The 20,000-nt window shown below is 44.6% G+C and overlaps 7 non-coding genes across 7 annotated transcripts in view; all 7 read left to right on the forward strand.

Annotated features, from left to right (window-relative positions):
- The first annotated feature begins 519 nt into the window (after positions 1–519).
- trnat-cgu (transfer RNA threonine (anticodon CGU)) lies at positions 520–591 on the forward strand. Its single transcript has one exon. It is a non-coding gene; the product is annotated as a tRNA-Thr (tRNA).
- Positions 592–1,200: 609 nt separating this feature from the next.
- Positions 1,201–1,273, forward strand: trnar-ccu (transfer RNA arginine (anticodon CCU)). The gene has a single exon. It is a non-coding gene; the product is annotated as a tRNA-Arg (tRNA).
- A 1,060-nt stretch (positions 1,274–2,333) lies between these two features.
- trnar-ccu (transfer RNA arginine (anticodon CCU)) lies at positions 2,334–2,406 on the forward strand. The gene has a single exon. It is a non-coding gene; the product is annotated as a tRNA-Arg (tRNA).
- An 11,151-nt stretch (positions 2,407–13,557) lies between these two features.
- Positions 13,558–13,630, forward strand: trnar-ccu (transfer RNA arginine (anticodon CCU)). The gene has a single exon. It is a non-coding gene; the product is annotated as a tRNA-Arg (tRNA).
- Positions 13,631–17,174: 3,544 nt separating this feature from the next.
- Positions 17,175–17,247, forward strand: trnar-ccu (transfer RNA arginine (anticodon CCU)). Its single transcript has one exon. It is a non-coding gene; the product is annotated as a tRNA-Arg (tRNA).
- A 1,785-nt stretch (positions 17,248–19,032) lies between these two features.
- Positions 19,033–19,105, forward strand: trnar-ccu (transfer RNA arginine (anticodon CCU)). Its single transcript has one exon. It is a non-coding gene; the product is annotated as a tRNA-Arg (tRNA).
- An 856-nt stretch (positions 19,106–19,961) lies between these two features.
- The window catches only part of trnak-cuu (transfer RNA lysine (anticodon CUU)), a 73-nt gene continuing 34 nt past the window's right edge, over positions 19,962–20,000 (forward strand). The window contains exon 1 of the tRNA in view: positions 19,962–20,000. This exon is cut by the window's right edge and continues 34 nt beyond it. This is a non-coding gene — a tRNA (tRNA-Lys).

Below are 20,000 nucleotides of genomic sequence, written 5' to 3' on the forward strand. Positions count from 1 at the left end.
GAGTGGCGCAGCGGAAGCGTGCTGGGCCCATAACCCAGAGGTCGATGGATCGAAACCATCCTCTGCTATGACCTTTTAACTTCTAAACACTCTTGAGTCCCTAAAAAGGAACAAAAGCCACAAGCTGGTCGTGAAAAGCTGAGGCCAATTTGACCTCTAATAATATTCAGTCATCTAGAAGACTCTTTGTGTGCATTGTAAAGGCCTCCTGAATAAGATTGAGATATAAAAGGGCAAGTTAGCATCTGTTTTCAAGCCCCAGTGGCCTAATGGATAAGGCACTGGCCTCTTAAGCCAGGGATTGTGGGATTGAGTCCCATCTGGGGTGAATACAGCAGAGTGGACCAGCGGAAGCGTGTGTAACCCAGAGGTTGAAGGATCGAAACGATCCTCTACTAAGCCTTTTTGAAACTCAGGATGCCTTTACAATACACACAAAGAGTTAACTTCTAGACACTCCTGAGGCACTGGCCTCCTAAGCCAGAGATTGTGGTTTCAAGTCCGGTCAAGGTTGATTACAGCAGAGTGGCGCAGCGGAAGCGTGCTGGGCCCGTAACCCAGAGGTCGATGGATCGAAACCATCCTCTGCTATGACCTTTTAACTTCTAAACACTCCTGAGACCCTAAAAAACGTCAAAAGCAACAAGCTGGTCGTGAAAAGCTGAGGCCAATTTGACCTCTCATAATATTCAGTCATCTAAAAGACTCTTTGTGTGCATTGTAAAGGCCTCCTGAATACAGCAGGGTGGCGCAGCGGAAGCGTGCTGGGCCCATAACCTAGAGGTCGATGGATCGAAACCATCCTCTGCTAAGGCATTTTAAATCTCAATCTTATTCAGGAGGCCTTTACAATATACAAAAAGAGTTAACTTCTAGACACTCCTGAGGCACTGGCCTCCAAAGCCAGAGATTGTGGTTTCAAGTCCGGTCAAGGTTGATTACAGCAGAGTGGCGCAGCGGAAGCGTGCTGGGCCCATAACCCAGAGGTCGATGGATCGAAACCATCCTCTGCTATGACCTTTTAACTTCTAAACACTCCTGAGACCCTAAAAAACGTCAAAAGCAACAAGCTGGTCGTGAAAAGCTGAGGCCAATTTGACCTCTCATAATTTTCAGTCATCTAGAAGACTCTTTGTGTGCATTGTAAAGGCCTCCTGAATAAGATTGAGATATAAAAGGGCAAGTTAGTTATGTTTTCAAGCCCCAGTGGCCTAATGGATAAGGCACTGGCCTCCTAAGCCAGGGATTGTGGGTTCGAGTCCCATCTGGGGTGAATACAGCACAGTGGCTCAGCGGAAGCGTGCTGGGCCCAGAGCTCGAAGGATCGAAACCATCCTCTGCTAAGCCTTTTTGAGTCTCAGGATGCCTTTACAATACACACAAAGAGTTAACTTCTAGACACTCCTGAGGCACTGGCCTCCTAAGCCAGAGATTGTGGTTTCAAGTCCGGTCAAGGTTGATTACAGCAGAGTGGCGCAGCGGAAGCGTGCTGGTCAAAATAACCCAGATGTCGATGGATCGAAACCATCCTCTGCTAAGGCATTTTAAATCTCAATCTTATTCAGGAGGCCTTTACAATATACAAAAAGAGTTAACTTCTAGACACTCCTGAGGCACTGGCCTCCTAAGCCAGAGATTGTGGTTTCAAGTCCGGTCAATGATGATTACAGCAGAGTGGCGCAGCGGAAGCGTGCTGGGCCCATAACCCAGAGGTCGATGGATCGAAACCATCCTCTGCTAAGGCATTTTAAATCTCAATCTTATTCAGGAGGCCTTTACAATACGCACAAAAAGTTAACATCTATACACCCCTGAGGCACTGGCCTCCTAAGCCAGAGATTGTGGTTTCAAGTCCGGTCAAGGTTGATTACAGCAGAGTGGCGCAGCGGAAGCGTGCTGGGCCCATAACCCAGAGGTCGATGGATCGAAACCATCCTCTGCTAAGGCATTTTACATCTCAATCTTATTCAGGAGGCCTTTACAATACGCACAAAAAGTTAACATCTATACAGCCCTGAGGCACTGGCCTCCTAAGCCAGAGATTGTGGTTTCAAGTCCGGTCAAGGTTGATTACAGCAGAGTGGCGCAGCGGAAGCGTGCTGGGCCCATAACCCAGAGGTCGATGGATCGAAACCATCCTCTGCTATGACCTTTTAACTTCTAAACACTCTTGAGTCCCTAAAAAGGAACAAAAGCCACAAGCTGGTCGTGAAAAGCTGAGGCCAATTTGACCTCTCATAATATTCAGTCATCTAGAAGACTCTTTGTGTGCATTGTAAAGGCCTCCTGAATAAGATTGAGATATAAAAGGGCAAGTTAGCATCTGTTTTCAAGCCCCAGTGGCCTAATGGATAAGGCACTGGCCTCCTAAGCCAGGGATTGTGGGTTCGAGTCCCATCTGGGGTGAATACAGCAGAGTGGAGCAGCGGAAGCGTGCTCAACCCAGAGGTTGAAGGATCGAAACGATCCTCTGCTAAGCCTTTTTGAAACTCAGGATGCCTTTACAATACACACAAAGAGTTAACTTCTAGACACTCCTGAGGCACTGGCCTCCTAAGCCAGAGACTGTGGTTTCAAGTCCGGTTAAGGTTGATTACAGCAGAGTGGCGCAGCGGAAGCGTGCTGGGCCCATAACCCAGAGGTCGATGGATCGAAACCATCCTCTGCTAAGGCATTTTAAATCTCAATCTTATTCAGGAGGCCTTTACAATTGTAAGGGAAACAGGTCAATTTAGCTCAAAGGGAATCATTTAAGATTTTAAAGGGAATTTGAACAGAATCACTGTTTCACGGCTGTTCACGGAGACGCGCCTGCGGTTCAGTGAACGAGCCGTTTAACATCAAATCTGCGCTGGATACTAATATCCAAACTATAGTGAAAACACTATCAATTAGCACAGTAACAAGATCGGCAGTTTAAGACATTAACTTGTAAGCACAAAACACAAGATACTTCTCTTTTCAATATGAATAAGGCTTTATTAGATAAATCTAAGACATATAAACTAATCTAACACATAAACGCACGCACACACACACATTCACACAAGTTGCAGGAAGGTCGAAAGTTAGGGAAAGATGAGTTTAAGAGAATGGAAATATGGAATCCCAAGTTAACAGCAATACGTTAAATTGCATAAACATGAACAACCATCAATCACGTAATTAGCGCTCGCATTGAGTTCCTCAATGAGGTTAAAATTATATTAGATACACCAGTAAAGGTCACAGTCTGGAGGTAAAGTTACTTGCATCTCCTGTGAAGAAGGAGCCTCGGTGAAAGGGCTATCCCGAGGTCGCTGATTGGCTGGAAGTTCAGTCTCTGAAGTGACGTCTTGGGAAGCCCGTGGTTGTTGGGCGTTGGCTGAAAGTGCAGAGTCGTGTTCGCTGGTTGAAGTTGAATGGACGTTACAAAACTTAACTCAGAACACGAAACTCTCAAACGGAAAAGAAAAGAAATAAAGTTTGACGAGACTAGGTTGTGTTCCTTCTCATAGTAGCAGCAGGCAGGCACGCTGGAACCGCGCTCAAAGAACAATGATGACTACCGCATGGCTAGATGCTACAAGCTAAAGCTAGGTAGCAAAGCTACAAGCTAAAAGCTAAGAGCAGGCATGACTGATAGCACGAGCAATGCTAGAACTAAAAGCCGACATGGCTAATAGCAGCAGCTAGACTAGAACTAAAAGCAGACTAAAAGCCGACATGGCTAATAGCAGCAGGCAGACTAGAACTAAAAGCCGACTAAAAGCAAAATTTCATGGGATCCAAAGTATTTAAAACTTCCTTGTTGGCCACCCCTCAAATGTTGCCTTGACCAATCAGATATGTTCTTGGGGTGGGTATCATAAATCATTTGTTTATCTTACCAAGCATGTGGTTCTTGCCTCACAGGGTCTAATTTTGGACATGATTCCTATAACATGATTATGATATATTTTACAAATAAATGATTGTCAGGACAATATCAAGCAAGAAAATGCGATTATTTGAATACTAGACATGACTAGGTATCCTATAGTTATCAAAAGACATACACAATAAGTGATTATACATGATAGTCAAATGTGTGGGTTACACGTAAATGAATATGGAGTTAAGCAATGGAATGATTCATTCATAAGTCTTTTTTGAGTTCATTCTGGTCCATATATAATGTATAAAAAGCAGTTTCTTTGCCATTCTCTGGCAAAGGGACTTTTCTGTGAAGACAAAGGTTTAAAGCCCTTCCCCCTTAGGAATTTCAGTCTGGTTTCACTGGCTGGGGGGGGGGGGGGAGTCAATGCAAGTATTTAACTTGATCTCCTGGGTTTACATGTGATGTCCAGCGTTGCATTCCAATCACGAACAATAAATTTGACAATCTCTTCTTCGAATTAAAATTGTCAATAATTGTTATATTGGTGTTAATGTTGAAAGCTGTTGTGTGAACAAGTTGGTTGGTTGGTTATCTTGCTTGGTTCTTGTGGCACTAGAACTGATTTATGACTTCCTGAGGAATTCGGCTCTCGTTTCAATGCACACAGCTCTGATAGACTCTTTGATTTGTCTGATTCGACTCATTTCTGCTACATATATCCCCCTTTCGATCGGCGAGGTGTTTAGGTGAAGACATCGTCGATCGCTGGAGAAACAAAGGCAGAAGAAGCAGACAAACACAGCAAACAGCAAGACAACACCTCCATGACAGTTACTGTACTGGTGCAGGCATCAGGTTATTTAGGTACACGTGGTTAAGTTCAATTAGTCAATGTAGTTTAGCACATTGAGGATAGTTTAGATCGTCTTGGAAATTGTTTTTATTTTGATTCATCAATCAAATTTGTGGTTAACTTTGTTTGGTTCTTCTAGGTTGTCTTACTTTACACATTTACCGTTAGTTTTCTAGTAATTTCATTTTCAATTCAATGAATTGACCTATCATGCATGGAGCTCTCTGGCTTCCATTCAGTTTAGAGTGGCTGGCGGATATTAGGTGTTGCGAGTCAATCCTAATATCAGACCTTCGACCCTCACAGGGTGTCTAGGCATTTCACCTACTCAGGAAAGAGGGGAAGGAGAAGGATAGGTAGAAGAAGAACAAAACAAAACAAGGCTGCTGTGGGTTTTCCTAGCATGGGTTACAACGACTATTGAGCTAGGATGTCAGGTGCAGCTAGTGTGTCATGAACCTTAACTTAGTGTCAGGTGTTCTACCTATTGTGAGGATGGCTGCACTTTTCTTCATGGTGGGTATGTGTAACTTTGTTACACTAAAAGTTGGATATTCTACCTGTGGGAAGAATATGTTTGTTGACTGTGTTATCAGTAGATGTGTTTACCTCTGAGTGTAGGTAATATTGTGTGTTACTGGTGTGGTGCATGTGTGGTCAGATCTGTTCAAGTCTGTGTTGTCTCCCCCTTTTTCTAGCATGTCACTGAAGACTGGCTCTCAGCATCCTTGGCTTGGATGAGGGCGTGTCCATGGTCTAATGAGGGTCAGTCCAGCAAGGCAGGAAGTTCTTTAGCAGACAGTCGGAGGCAGTTTGGCATGGCTGTGTGAAGCTGAGTTGCAAAACTTGTCTCCTATGTTGCATTCTTCTTGTGATGCCTTCTGGCTGTAGCAGACTTTCTGACCTTCTGTGCTCTGGTGGTTGCTGTTGCACAGACAGGGAATTTGGAACTTGGAGTTGGAGTTCATTTGACAGTTTGTTAGTGACTGAGGTGATGTCCTTTAGTACCTCAGATTTTTCATCAACAGTTGGCCGTTAAAGACTTGTTCATTCTGGGTTGTTGTTGAACAGGTGCTTGTCATCTCTGATGCGGTGCACCAGGTGATCACCGGCCTTCCGTTCTGTCGTTGGTCACAGCGAGCATGACTCAACTTTGTGGTCACCTGCATATAAATTGTCTTGAAGGAACTCTCTTAGTTGTTCCATGACTTGTTCCGTGTCTTCTAATGGTAAGCGGTTATGTTCTTGTGCATACTCAGCACTGTGCATGTCTGAGTGGTGCTGAGGTGGGTTTTGTTGTCGCTTACCCACACGAGTTGCTCTTGGATGAGTCAGGTGATTACCTTTGGATATCTGGTTAGGTTTCCAGATGTTATCCTTTTGGTTTCTTGAGAAGCGTGGCTGGTCCCATGGATTTTTCCAGCAGTTGGGCTGAAAGCGGTCGTGGATATGGGCGTCACGTTCTCTGTGCTCTTGATGGAAGACTCTGGTGTTGTGATGCCACTGGGTGTCGTCCAGTGCAAGGCTTGAGTCTTTGTTGACAGAGTTCAAGAGTGTGGATGTTTTGTTACCTTTCTTTGAGGCCAACTTCTGCTTGTTATAGGCCTTCTGTGTTAGGTCACGCAACTGTTGGATGGTCATGGAGTTCGGACAGGCCATGACACCTAGATGGTGACTGACTCCGGGGTGCAGATTTCTTAGGAAGAGGCTTTTGAAGTTCACATCCTCTTCAAGGTCAGGGCTGTTGTGTGCACCAAAGTAGGCTTGTCGGATTCGGTTGTAATAAGCTTGTGGAGTCTCTTGACGACCTTGTTTGGTTTCCAAGGCAGTTAACAGTCCATGTTCAGACTCTGGGTCTGTAAACTCTTTAATCAGGACCTCACAAAGTCGCTGGTAGTTTGACTTGGTTTGACTGGGCTGTCGATCTAGAAAGTTTCGTACCTCGGAACTGGACGTGGCTCTAAGGAGGTATAACCAGTCTCTGTCAGTCACATGAGGTCTCACTTCCAGGTGAAATTCGATATCTCGCAGGTAAGCTTGGATGTCGGGGCTCTCTGTGGAGTCCGGGTTGAACCTGCTGATGTTTTCAGACAGCTTGTTGAGGTCTTTGATTGTCATCCCGTGTGCAGCTTCAAGGTCTTGGACGGGAGGTTTTCTTTCGTTGGCAGGAAAGGGTTGTGTGGCGAAGGCAGGTGAGGTTTTGGGTTGTGGCCCTTCGCTCCTTTCGTCACATGCCAGTTCTTGGACGTGGGACTCTGCTCTGCTCAGCAGTGATGAGGTTAAGAGATGTTTCTCTTTTCTTGGCTCTAGTTTGTGCTTGTAAGCATTTTGGAGTTCTTTTCTGACCATGTAGAGCTCATCGTTGGTATCATCTAGTTGTTGGGTCAGACTGTCCATTTCAGTTCTGTACCTTTCAAGGTGGTCTTTCAAAGCACTGATTTCAGAATTCTTGTTTCTGATGTCTATCTTGGCTTTCTCTAGTAGCTGTTCGGCATACTGGAGTCTGTTTACCAGGTCTTTCTGAGCAGCCGTTGCATGTTGCTGGTCGAGCTGAGCTGCTGCCAGGGCTGCTTGGAGCTTCATAACTTGTTCTGTTGTAACCTGCTCCCTCTCGCTGGGTGCTTTGAGTTGATCTTGAACTTTCACTTCCAGCTTGTCTATGCGATGTTGAGCACGTGTCAGCTCCTCTTGAAGGTGGGTGATGTGCTTGTCGCTCAGTTTCAGCTGGGTGGTGAAGGCATAGCTTAGTGAGCTTGTGATCTTGACTAGCTCCTCGTGGTTGTTGTTCTGGCTTGAATCTTGTGTCAGGAATCTTCTCAGGATTAGGATTATTATTAAAAATAATAACAGTTCAAATGTCTTTGGAGTGAGGCTGTCTGTTATGCCTCTCAGCCAAATGTTCACATCTTCCCCATGGGAAATGGGGTCTGCAGTCTGCGGCATGTTGGCACGCTGGGGAGAAGAGAGACTGACACAGATCTGTGTGGAGTAAAAGCCTATGTGTGGTGGGACAACTAAGTGTTGTATCAGTGATTGTGAACCACTAGTGAAATGTGGTGATGACTGTGTTGGTCTCAGGGTGTCTAAGTAGACTAGAGATGCGAAGACTTTGTCACTCTAATGAGGAAGAGGAAAAAAAAAAAGACAGAGGTGAAAAACAAATTCAAATGACAAGCAAAATTTCTGTTTTTCAAATGAGGAAAATAATTTTTTCCAATTAAATGTTATCAAAAACATAAACAATATTATTATATTTCTTGCTTTGGACAAAAGAATACAATAATAATTCTGATATCTCTTTTCTTAGTCTGACAGGATTGACACCGTACACCTTTCAGTTGGACCGCTCACCAGGGAGTCAGCGAAGGCGACAGTTGCTCAACACGTATCTCTATTAAATTGATCTCAACGTTGGATGAGATGCTAAAACTTGGATTGCGTTTCCAAATGTAGGGAGGTTAGGAAGAACAAATGAGAGGATGATTACAATCAAATTCATAAGAATGATTCGTCGTCTTTGGCACGATTGTGTATTTACTTCACTTAGAATTGATTGATGGTTCTTACATGTCCTACAAATGTAAAAAGAGAAGAGCAAAGTAAAGGAGAGAGAGGACGGAGATGGTAAGTCTCAGTAGCGGTTATCTGAACTACAAGGAGAGCGTTGTGTTAGTTGCTGCACAACTTATCAAACAAAATAAACTTTAAGTGAAAGAGAGTTGTCTTTCTAATTTATTTGAACTCGTAGTGAGGGATAACAATGTCTCCTTTTAGGACTCAGGTTTGTCGTTCCCAGGCTAGGATACACAAAAGAAATGGTAAGAAATAGGAAAATTTAAAAATTAATAAATGGGCAAACTATGCAAAAATTAAATTAAAGAGAGGGAATCAATACGTAAAACAATAGTGGTTAAGTGTATAACCAAAACAGGAAGAGGGGTAAAACGCATTCAAATAAGTAAAGGTCTGAATAGCGTATATTCAGATGGGTAATAAATAAATTAGGAAGAATAAGTTTACTTAACTTCCAAAGTTCAAGGCTTATTCATTCCTAAAATAATTAGACCCAAAAGAGAATACTAAAAATAAAAGATCATATGAAATGATCTGAGAGGGAAATTTTAAATGATTCAAAATAAATTTAATGTTTCAATTAAATTTCAATTTGACAATTAATAATTGTGAGTCAGTATTTCCCTTTCTAGTAAAATGAAAATAAGTGGTCTAGTGAGAAAAGAGAGCGATAAAAAGAAATGGACTAACAAGTGTTAGTTAAGATGTTTAAAATGGTTAAATCACGTCAGCGTTGCCCAAACACACATTATTCTACCACTGGATGGTAATGCTAACGGCTAACCTTTGAGGCTAGTGGCTTTAGTATAGACTTCAATGTAAATGCAATGGTTTCGTTAGCTTAGCGACACCGTGGAGTTTGTGCGCTGCGCGTGCACAGTTCAGAGTTGCTCCGGAAATACGTTAAAGGCTTCCGGGTCACGGTCGTCACTATGGCAACCAAAACACATTCTAGTGGATTAGCACATGAATCGTTGCATTGTTGCAAATACAGTTAAGCATGTTACATGAAATGTCGGCTCATTTCAACACTGTACAAATAACAACACCGCCTTTCAGTTGGTTTTGCGATGTGGCACTTAAACTCTCAGTTTGTATAGAGTTAAATTTATCTTAATTCAAATAGCAGCTTCCTGCTGTAGTTATTATATCAATCTCAGCAATTTGATTCTCCGTGCCAGTTTTTCTGGACACAAACATAAAAGTTTTCCTTCGCTGTTGGTACACAGTTAAAATTTACTTGATCAAGCTTTTAAAACACTCCCATTCAAATTACTCTCGGACACACGCCGTGTTACGCGAGATTGCATTCACTTTGTGAACGGATACAAATGGGCAAACATTGTTCTCTAATGTTTAACGTTAACTTAGGGGAGGCCAATATCAAATTTGATTCGGCAGTGGAACACGCACTGGCAATCAAACTATATGAAATATGAATACGGGGACTTTGATAAATAGATTGAGGAACCCGCTCAAAACTATTCTTTATTCACCGATTTATATCCCTTTTGAAACACTAACAGTTTAGCTCCGTTCAGCAAACAGTGACTGAGATAGCGTTTGAGACACTGGAACACGCAGTGAAATCAAATCAGCTATAAAACAAGGCATTACACAAATGAGGAACACGCTCAATTTCTACCTTATTGTACGTTCTCAGATGTTTACTTTTAAGTTCACTTACTGCTGTTAACAACGGGGAGACGGACTCGAGTTAAAGTCTCCTCTAGCTCCTTTCATTCAAGCGGGAGGGCGCGCGCTGCTTACGTCACGCGTCACACAAACACACACTCCAGTCTCGCAAGCTTCTCACCTTTCATTCCTTTAGCAAAATCAAAGATTAAATAACTTGGTTTATGCTCACAATTTAGATTAAACTGCCCGCAAGCATTCTCCACCATTATAAATGTAAAGGGAAACAGGTCAATTTAGCTCAAAGGGAATCATTTAAGATTTTAAAGGGAATTTGAACAGAATCACTGTTTCACGGCTGTTCACGGAGACGCGCCTGCGGTTCAGTGAACGAGCCGTTTAACATCAAATCTGCGCTGGATACTAATATCCAAACTATAGTGAAAACACTATCAATTAGCACAGTAACAAGATCGGCAGTTTAAGACATTAACTTGTAAGCACAAAACACAAGATACTTCTCTTTTCAATATGAATAAGGCTTTATTAGATAAATCTAAGACATATAAACTAATCTAACACATAAACGCACGCACACACACACATTCACACAAGTTGCAGGAAGGTCGAAAGTTAGGGAAAGATGAGTTTAAGAGAATGGAAATATGGAATCCCAAGTTAACAGCAATACGTTAAATTGCATAAACATGAACAACCATCAATCACGTAATTAGCGCTCGCATTGAGTTCCTCAATGAGGTTAAAATTATATTAGATACACCAGTAAAGGTCACAGTCTGGAGGTAAAGTTACTTGCATCTCCTGTGAAGAAGGAGCCTCGGTGAAAGGGCTATCCCGAGGTCGCTGATTGGCTGGAAGTTCAGTCTCTGAAGTGACGTCTTGGGAAGCCCGTGGTTGTTGGGCGTTGGCTGAAAGTGCAGAGTCGTGTTCGCTGGTTGAAGTTGAATGGACGTTACAAAACTTAACTCAGAACACGAAACTCTCAAACGGAAAAGAAAAGAAATAAAGTTTGACGAGACTAGGTTGTGTTCCTTCTCATAGTAGCAGCAGGCAGGCACGCTGGAACCGCGCTCAAAGAACAATGATGACTACCGCATGGCTAGATGCTACAAGCTAAAGCTAGGTAGCAAAGCTACAAGCTAAAAGCTAAGAGCAGGCATGACTGATAGCACGAGCAATGCTAGAACTAAAAGCCGACATGGCTAATAGCAGCAGCTAGACTAGAACTAAAAGCAGACTAAAAGCCGACATGGCTAATAGCAGCAGGCAGACTAGAACTAAAAGCCGACTAAAAGCAAAATTTCATGGGATCCAAAGTATTTAAAACTTCCTTGTTGGCCACCCCTCAAATGTTGCCTTGACCAATCAGATATGTTCTTGGGGTGGGTATCATAAATCATTTGTTTATCTTACCAAGCATGTGGTTCTTGCCTCACAGGGTCTAATTTTGGACATGATTCCTATAACATGATTATGATATATTTTACAAATAAATGATTGTCAGGACAATATCAAGCAAGAAAATGCGATTATTTGAATACTAGACATGACTAGGTATCCTATAGTTATCAAAAGACATACACAATAAGTGATTATACATGATAGTCAAATGTGTGGGTTACACGTAAATGAATATGGAGTTAAGCAATGGAATGATTCATTCATAAGTCTTTTTTGAGTTCATTCTGGTCCATATATAATGTATAAAAAGCAGTTTCTTTGCCATTCTCTGGCAAAGGGACTTTTCTGTGAAGACAAAGGTTTAAAGCCCTTCCCCCTTAGGAATATCAGTCTGGTTTCACTGGCGGGGGGGGGTGGGGAGTCAATGCAAGTATTTAACTTGATCTCCTGGGTTTACATGTGATGTCCAGCGTTGCATTCCAATCACGAACAATAAATTTGACAATCTCTTCTTCGAATTAAAATTGTCAATAATTGTTATATTGGTGTTAATGTTGAAAGCTGTTGTGTGAACAAGTTGGTTGGTTGGTTATCTTGCTTGGTTCTTGTGGCACTAGAACTGATTTATGACTTCCTGAGGAATTCGGCTCTCGTTTCAATGCACACAGCTCTGATAGACTCTTTGATTTGTCTGATTCGACTCATTTCTGCTACACAATATACAAAAAGAGTTAACTTCTAGACACTCCTGAGGCACTGGCCTCCAAAGCCAGAGATTGTGGTTTCAAGTCCGGTCAAGGTTGATTACAGCAGAGTGGCGCAGCGGAAGCGTGCTGGGCCCATAACCCAGAGGTCGATGGATCGAAACCATCCTCTGCTAAGGCATTTTAAATCTCAATCTTATTCAGGAGCCCTTTACAATACGCACAAAAAGTTAACATCTATACATCCCTGAGGCACTGGCCTCCTAAGAAAGAGATTGTGGTTTCGAGTCCGGTCAAGGTGCACTACAGCAGAGTGGCGCAGCGGAAGCGTGCTGGGCCCATAACCCAGAGGTCGATGGATCGAAACCATCCTCTGCTATGACCTTTTAACTTCTAAACACTCTTGAGTCCCTAAAAAGGAACAAAAGCCACAAGCTGGTCGTGAAAAGCTGAGGCCAATTTGACCTCTAATAATATTCAGTCATCTAGAAGACTCTTTGTGTGCATTGTAAAGGCCTCCTGAATAAGATTGAGATATAAAAGGGCAAGTTAGCATCTGTTTTCAAGCCCCAGTGGCCTAATGAATAAGGCACTGGCCTCTTAAGCCAGGGATTGTGGGATTGAGTCCCATCTGGGGTGAATACAGCAGAGTGGACCAGCGGAAGCGTGTGTAACCCAGAGGTTGAAGGATCGAAACGATCCTCTACTAAGCCTTTTTGAAACTCAGGATGCCTTTACAATACACACAAAGAGTTAACTTCTAGACACTCCTGAGGCACTGGCCTCCTAAGCCAGAGATTGTGGTTTCAAGTCCGGTCAAGGTTGATTACAGCAGAGTGGCGCAGCGGAAGCGTGCTGGGCCCATAACCCAGAGGTCGATGGATCGAAACCATCCTCTGCTATGACCTTTTAACTTCTAAACACTCCTGAGACCCTAAAAAACGTCAAAAGCAACAAGCTGGTCGTGAAAAGCTGAGGCCAATTTGACCTCTCATAATATTCAGTCATCTAGAAGACTCTTTGTGTGCATTGTAAAGGCCTCCTGAATACAGCAGAGTGGCGCAGCGGAAGCGTGCTGGGCCCATAACCCAGAGGTCGATGGATTGAAACCATCCTCTGCTAAGGCATTTTAAATCTCAATCTTATTCAGGAGGCCTTTACAATATACAAAAAGAGTTAACTTCTAGACACTCCTGAGGCACTGGCCTCCAAAGCCAGAGATTGTGGTTTCAAGTCCGGTCAAGGTTGATTACAGCAGAGTGGCGCAGCGGAAGCGTGCTGGGCCCATAACCCAGAGGTCGATGGATCGAAACCATCCTCTGCTATGACCTTTTAACTTCTAAACACTCCTGAGACCCTAAAAAACGTCAAAAGCAACAAGCTGGTCGTGAAAAGCTGAGGCCAATTTGACCTCTCATAATTTTCAGTCATCTAGAAGACTCTTTGTGTGCATTGTAAAGGCCTCCTGAATAAGATTGAGATATAAAAGGGCAAGTTAGTTATGTTTTCAAGCCCCAGTGGCCTAATGGATAAGGCACTGGCCTCCTAAGCCAGGGATTGTGGGTTCGAGTCCCATCTGGGGTGAATACAGCACAGTGGCTCAGCGGAAGCGTGCTGGGCCCAGAGCTCGAAGGATCGAAACCATCCTCTGCTAAACCTTTTTGAGTCTCAGGATGCCTTTACAATACACACAAAGAGTTAACTTCTAGACACTCCTGAGGCACTGGCCTCCTAAGCCAGAGATTGTGGTTTCAAGTCCGGTCAAGGTTGATTACAGCAGAGTGGCGCAGCGGAAGCGTGCTGGTCAAAATAACCCAGATGTCGATGGATTGAAACCATCCTCTGCTAAGGCATTTTAAATCTCAATCTTATTCAGGAGGCCTTTACAATATACAAAAAGAGTTAACTTCTAGACACTCCTGAGGCACTGGCCTCCTAAGCCAGAGATTGTGGTTTCAAGTCCGGTCAATGATGATTACAGCAGAGTGGCGCAGCGGAAGCGTGCTGGGCCCATAACCCAGAGGTCGATGGATCGAAACCATCCTCTGCTAAGGCATTTTAAATCTCAATCTTATTCAGGAGGCCTTTACAATACGCACAAAAAGTTAACATCTATACACCCCTGAGGCACTGGCCTCCTAAGCCAGAGATTGTGGTTTCAAGTCCGGTCAAGGTTGATTACAGCAGAGTGGCGCAGCGGAAGCGTGCTGGGCCCATAACCCAGAGGTCGATGGATCGAAACCATCCTCTGCTAAGGCATTTTACATCTCAATCTTATTCAGGAGGCCTTTACAATACGCACAAAAAGTTAATATCTATACAGCCCTGAGGCACTGGCCTCCTAAGCCAGAGATTGTGGTTTCAAGTCCGATCAAGGTTGATTACAGCAGAGTGGCGCAGCGGAAGCGTGCTGGGCCCATAACCCAGAGGTCGATGGATCGAAACCATCCTCTGCTATGACCTTTTAACTTCTAAACACTCTTGAGTCCCTAAAAAGGAACAAAAGCCACAAGCTGGTCGTGAAAAGCTGAGGCCAATTTGACCTCTAATAATATTCAGTCATCTAGAAGACTCTTTGTGTGCATTGTAAAGGCCTCCTGAATAAGATTGAGATATAAAAGGGCAAGTTAGCATCTGTTTTCAAGCCCCAGTGGCCTAATGGATAAGGCACTGGCCTCTTAAGCCAGGGATTGTGGGATTGAGTCCCATCTGGGGTGAATACAGCAGAGTGGAGCAGCGGAAGCGTGTGTAACCCAGAGGTTGAAGGATCGAAACGATCCTCTGCTAAGCCTTTTTGAAACTCAGGATGCCTTTACAATACACACAAAGAGTTAACTTCTAGACACTCCTGAGGCACTGGCCTCCTAAGCCAGAGATTGTGGTTTCAAGTCCGGTCAAGGTTGATTACAGCAGAGTGGCGCAGCGGAAGCGTGCTGGGCCCATAACCCAGAGGTCGATGGATCGAAACCATCCTCTGCTATGACCTTTTAACTTCTAAACACTCCTGAGACCCTAAAAAACGTCAAAAGCAACAAGCTGGTCGTGAAAAGCTGAGGCCAATTTGACCTCTCATAATATTCAGTCATCTAGAAGACTCTTTGTGTGCATTGTAAAGGCCTCCTGAATACAGCAGAGTGGCGCAGCGGAAGCGTGCTGGGCCCATAACCCAGAGGTCGATGGATTGAAACCATCCTCTGCTAAGGCATTTTAAATCTCAATCTTATTCAGGAGGCCTTTACAATATACAAAAAGAGTTAACTTCTAGACACTCCTGAGGCACTGGCCTCCAAAGCCAGAGATTGTGGTTTCAAGTCCGGTCAAGGTTGATTACAGCAGAGTGGCGCAGCGGAAGCGTGCTGGGCCCATAACCCAGAGGTCGATGGATCGAAACCATCCTCTGCTAAGGCATTTTAAATCTCAATCTTATTCAGGAGCCCTTTACAATACGCACAAAAAGTTAACATCTATACATCCCTGAGGCACTGGCCTCCTAAGAAAGAGATTGTGGTTTCGAGTCCGGTCAAGGTGCACTACAGCAGAGTGGCGCAGCGGAAGCGTGCTGGGCCCATAACCCAGAGGTCGATGGATCGAAACCATCCTCTGCTATGACCTTTTAACTTCTAAACACTCTTGAGTCCCTAAAAAGGAACAAAAGCCACAAGCTGGTCGTGAAAAGCTGAGGCCAATTTGACCTCTAATAATATTCAGTCATCTAGAAGACTCTTTGTGTGCATTGTAAAGGCCTCCTGAATAAGATTGAGATATAAAAGGGCAAGTTAGCATCTGTTTTCAAGCCCCAGTGGCCTAATGGATAAGGCACTGGCCTCTTAAGCCAGGGATTGTGGGATTGAGTCCCATCTGGGGTGAATACAGCAGAGTGGACCAGCGGAAGCGTGTGTAACCCAGAGGTTGAAGGATCAAAACGATCCTCTGCTAAGCCTTTTTGAAACTCAGGATGCCTTTACAATACACACAAAGAGTTAACTTCTAGACACTCCTGAGGCACTGGCCTCCTAAGCCAGAGATTGTGGTTTCAAGTCCAGTCAAGGTTGATTACAGCAGAGTGGCGCAGCGGAAGCGTGCTGGGCCCATAACCCAGAGGTCGATGGATCGAAACCATCCTCTGCTAAGGCATTTTAAATCTCAATCTTATTCAGGAGGCCTTTACAATACGCACAAAAAGTTAACATCTATACACCCCTGAGGCACTGGCCTCCTAAGCCAGAGATTGTGGTTTCAAGTCCGGTCAAGGTTGATTACAGCAGAGTGGCGCAGCGGAAGCGTGCTGGGCCCATAACCCAGAGGTCGATGGATCGAAACCATCCTCTGCTAAGGCATTTTACATCTCAATCTTATTCAGGAGGCCTTTACAATACGCACAAAAAGTTAACATCTATACAGCCCTGAGGCACTGGCCTCCTAAGCCAGAGATTGTGGTTTCAAGTCCGGTCAAGGTTGATTACAGCAGAGTGGCGCAGCGGAAGCGTGCTGGGCCCATAACCCAGAGGTCGATGGATCGAAACCATCCTCTGCTAAGGCATTTTAAATCTCAATCTTATTCAGGAGGCCTTTACAATACGCACAAAAAGTTAACATCTATACACCCCTGAGGCACTGGCCTCCTAAGCCAGAGATTGTGGTTTCAAGTCCGGTCAAGGTTGATTACAGCAGAGTGGCGCAGCGGAAGCGTGCTGGGCCCATAACCCAGAGGTCGATGGATCGAAACCATCCTCTGCTAAGGCATTTTACATCTCAATCTTATTCAGGAGGCCTTTACAATACGCACAAAAAGTTAACATCTATACAGCCCTGAGGCACTGGCCTCCTAAGCCAGAGATTGTGGTTTCAAGTCCGGTCAAGGTGCACTACAGCAGAGTGGCGCAGCGGAAGCGTGCTGGGCCCATAACCCAGAGGTCGATGGATCGAAACCATCCTCTGCTATGCCCTTTTAACTTCTAAACACTCCTGAGACCCTAAAAAACGTCAAAAGCAACAAGCTGGTCGTGAAAAGCTGAGGCCAATTTGACCTCTCATAATATTCAGTCATCTAGAAGACTCTTCGTGTGCATTGTAAAGGCCTCCTGAATAAGATTGAGATATAAAAGGGCAAGTTAGCATCTGTTTTCAAGCCCCAGTGGCCTAATGGATAAGGCACTGGCCTCCTAAGCCAGGGATTGTGGGTTCGAGTCCCATCTGGGGTGAATACAGCAGAGTGGAGCAGCGGAAGCGTGCTCAACCCGGAGGTTGAAGGATCGAAACGATCCTCTGCTAAGCCTTTTTGAAACTCAGGATGCCTTTACAATACACACAAAGAGTTAACTTCTAGACACTCCTGAGGCACTGGCCTCCTAAGCCAGAGATTGTGGTTTCAAGTCCGGTGAAGGTTGATTACAGCAGAGTGGCGCAGCGGAAGCGTGCTGGGCCCATAACCCAGAGGTCGATGGATCGAAACCATCCTCTGCTAAGGCATTTTAAATCTCAATCTTATTCAGGAGGCCTTTACAATACGCACAAAAAGTTAACATCTATACACCCCTGAGGCACTGGCCTCCTAAGCCAGAGATTGTGGTTTCAAGTCCGGTCAAGGTTGATTACAGCAGAGTGGCGCAGCGGAAGCGTGCTGGGCCCATAACCCAGAGGTCGATGGATCGAAACCATCCTCTGCTAAGGCATTTTACATCTCAATCTTATTCAGGAGGCCTTTACAATACGCACAAAAAGTTAACATCTATACAGCCCTGAGGCACTGGCCTCCTAAGCCAGAGATTGTGGTTTCAAGTCCGGTCAAGGTTGATTACAGCAGAGTGGCGCAGCGGAAGCGTGCTGGGCCCATAACCCAGAGGTCGATGGATCGAAACCATCCTCTGCTATGACCTTTTAACTTCTAAACACTCTTGAGTCCCTAAAAAGGAACAAAAGCCACAAGCTGGTCGTGAAAAGCTGAGGCCAATTTGACCTCTAATAATATTCAGTCATCTAGAAGACTCTTTGTGTGCATTGTAAAGGCCTCCTGAATAAGATTGAGATATAAAAGGGCAAGTTAGCATCTGTTTTCAAGCCCCAGTGGCCTAATGGATAAGGCACTGGCCTCTTAAGCCAGGGATTGTGGGATTGAGTCCCATCTGGGGTGAATACAGCAGAGTGGAGCAGCGGAAGCGTGTGTAACCCAGAGGTTGAAGGATCGAAACGATCCTCTGCTAAGCCTTTTTGAAACTCAGGATGCCTTTACAATACACACAAAGAGTTAACTTCTAGACACTCCTGAGGCACTGGCCTCCTAAGCCAGAGATTGTGGTTTCAAGTCCGGTCAAGGTTGATTACAGCAGAGTGGCGCAGCGGAAGCGTGCTGGGCCCATAACCCAGAGGTCGATGGATCGAAACCATCCTCTGCTAAGGCATTTTAAATCTCAATCTTATTCAGGAGGCCTTTACAATATACAAAAAGAGTTAACTTCTAGACACTCCTGAGGCACTGGCCTCCAAAGCCAGAGATTGTGGTTTCAAGTCCGGTCAAGGTTGATTACAGCAGAGTGGCGCAGCAGAAGCGTGCTGGGCCCATAACCCAGAGATCGATGGATCGATACCATCCTCTGCTAAGACATTTTAAATCTCAATCTTATTCAGGAGGCCTTTACAATACGCACAAAAAGTTAACATCTATACAGCCCTGAGGCACTGGCCTCCTAAGCCAGAGATTGTGGTTTCGAGTCCGGTCAAGGTGCACTACAGCAGAGTGGCGCAGCGGAAGCGTGCTGGGCCCATAACCCAGAGGTCGATGGATCGAAACCATCCTCTGCTATGCCCTTTTAACTTCTAAACACTCCTGAGACCCTAAAAAACATCAAAAGCAACAAGCTGGTCGTGAAAAGCTGAGGCCAATTTGACCTCTCATAATATTCAGTCATCTAGAAGACTCTTTGTGTGCATTGTAAAGGCCTCCTGAATAAGATTGAGATATAAAAGGGCAAGTTAGCATCTGTTTTCAAGCCCCAGTGGCCTAATGGATAAGGCACTGGCCTCCTAAGCCAGGGATTGTGGGTTCGAGTCCCATCTGGGGTGAATACAGCAGAGTGGAGCAGCGGAAGCGTGCTCAACCCGGAGGTTGAAGGATCGAAACGATCCTCTGCTAAGCCTTTTTGAAACTCAGGATGCCTTTACAATACACACAAAGAGTTAACTTCTAGACACTCCTGAGGCACTGGCCTCCTAAGCCAGAGATTGTGGTTTCAAGTCCGGTGAAGGTTGATTACAGCAGAGTGGCGCAGCGGAAGCGTGCTGGGCCCATAACCCAGAGGTCGATGGATCGAAACCATCCTCTGCTAAGGCATTTTAAATCTCAATCTTATTCAGGAGCCCTTTACAATACGCACAAAAAGTTAACATCTATACATCCCTGAGGCACTGGCCTCCTAAGAAAGAGATTGTGGTTTCGAGTCCGGTCAAGGTGCACTACAGCAGAGTGGCGCAGCGGAAGCGTGCTGGGCCCATAACCCAGAGGTCGATGGATCGAAACCATCCTCTGCTAAGGCATTTTAAATCTCAATCTTATTCAGGAGCCCTTTACAATACGCACAAAAAGTTAACATCTATACATCCCTGAGGCACTGGCCTCCTAAGAAAGAGATTGTGGTTTCGAGTCCGTTCAAGGTGCACTACAGCAGAGTGGCGCAGCGGAAGCGTGCTGGGCCCATAACCCAGAGGTCGATGGATCGAAACCATCCTCTGCTATGACCTTTTAACTTCTAAACACTCTTGAGTCCCTAAAAAGGAACAAAAGCCACAAGCTGGTCGTGAAAAGCTGAGGCCAATTTGACCTCTAATAATATTCAGTCATCTAGAAGACTCTTTGTGTGCATTGTAAAGGCCTCCTGAATAAGATTGTGATATAAAAGGGCAAGTTAGCATCTGTTTTCAAGCCCCAGTGGCCTAATGGATAAGGCACTGGCCTCTTAAG

The sequence above is a fragment of the Carassius gibelio genome, chromosome A9 (genome assembly GCF_023724105.1).
Source record: "Carassius gibelio isolate Cgi1373 ecotype wild population from Czech Republic chromosome A9, carGib1.2-hapl.c, whole genome shotgun sequence".
NCBI lineage: Eukaryota > Metazoa > Chordata > Actinopteri > Cypriniformes > Cyprinidae > Carassius > Carassius gibelio.